The 1,356-nt window shown below is 39.2% G+C and overlaps 1 non-coding gene across 1 annotated transcript; it reads right to left on the reverse strand.

Moving 5' to 3' along the window:
• Nucleotides 1-821: 821 nt before the first annotated feature.
• On the reverse strand, nt 822-927 carry LOC140894006 (small nucleolar RNA R71). Its single transcript, XR_012153562.1, has one exon. It is a non-coding gene; the product is annotated as a small nucleolar RNA R71 (small nucleolar RNA).
• Between the last annotated feature and the right edge of the window lie 429 nt (nt 928-1,356).

A 1,356-nucleotide genomic window follows, 5' to 3' on the forward strand; every position in this document is an offset into this window, starting at 1 on the left:
GGCCCTAAGCTGTTAGCAGCCCACATTATAAATAAGTTATTGCAGTACAAAAATTAGACAACAGAGGTCACAAAATATTTTCGAAAACCCTAGCTGTGTTTTCTCTAAGTGGCCGCCCCCCTTCCCTCTCTGCTCGGGAAAATCCAGCCTGTGAATTTTGAATTTGCAGTCTGGTTTAACGGATCAAATTCGTTTATTCTCTTCGTAGAAACTTCTGATAGATTTTCTAGTGCAATCTATCAGAGGGATTAAATCTCTGTTCGTGGACCTGATTGAAGAACAGTTCGTCCATCAGTTCCTGGGATATACAACAAGAGCAGAGTAATCTGTTGGTGTCCATAATCTCGATTTGAGATTGGAGGTAAAAATTTATAATTGTTATTTAATTTTTACACGCACAATTTAATCGTAAAGTTTTGATACCCATTATGGAATCGTTTCATATAAAAATTTTAAACTTTCGCTGCACCGGGTATCAATCCTGATTGATCTGATCACCGTTCTCCAACAAGCTAGGAAGAATATCACAGCAAATAATTTTGAGTTGATACCAGCTCTGATTAATATGGTGCAGCAAAATTAGTTTAGGGGTGCAGCTACTGAATATCCAAATTTGCACCTGCATACTTTTTTGGAGATTGCTGACACAGTAAAGATTCATGGTGTTACTGAGGACACCATCAAACTACGATTGTTCCCGTTCTCTCTTAGGAACAATGCTCGTAGTTGGTTGCAATCATTACCTCTTGGGAGTATCACTACATGGGATGATATGGCTTTCAAATTTCTGGCTAAGTATTTCCCGCCTGCTAAGTCGGCTCAGTTGAAAATAGAAATCACTACATTCAAACAGCAAGATTTTGAGCCATTGTATAAAGCTTGGGAGCGGTACAAGGAGTTGCTTAGGAATTGTCCAAACCATAATTTTTCAGCTTGGGAACAAATCGAATTATTCGGCAATGGTTTGAATGGCCCAACGATGATTTCTATGGATGCTGCAGCTAGAGGTTCAATATTTTCTAAATTTCCTGAACAGACTTATGAGATGCTTGATCAAATGACTGTTAACAGTTATCAGTGGCCGAGTGAGAGATCTGCAATAAGAAAGCCTGCTGGAATTCATGAGGTTGATGCATTCACTGTTTTGACTGCTCAGATGGCTACTATTTCTACACAGTTGGCTGCACTGACCAAAGGGAATCAAAGTCCTATTGAGACAACATCACTGGCGACTGCCGTAAATTTTGCTGATGGATTTGAGAGTGTGGAGCAAGCGCAATATTTGAACAATAGGAATTACAACAATTATCGAGGTAATCCTGTACCCAATAAGTATCATCCTAGTTTGCGTAATCA

The sequence above is a fragment of the Henckelia pumila genome, chromosome 3 (genome assembly GCF_033568475.1).
Source record: "Henckelia pumila isolate YLH828 chromosome 3, ASM3356847v2, whole genome shotgun sequence".
NCBI classification, from domain to species: Eukaryota; Viridiplantae; Streptophyta; class Magnoliopsida; order Lamiales; family Gesneriaceae; genus Henckelia; species Henckelia pumila.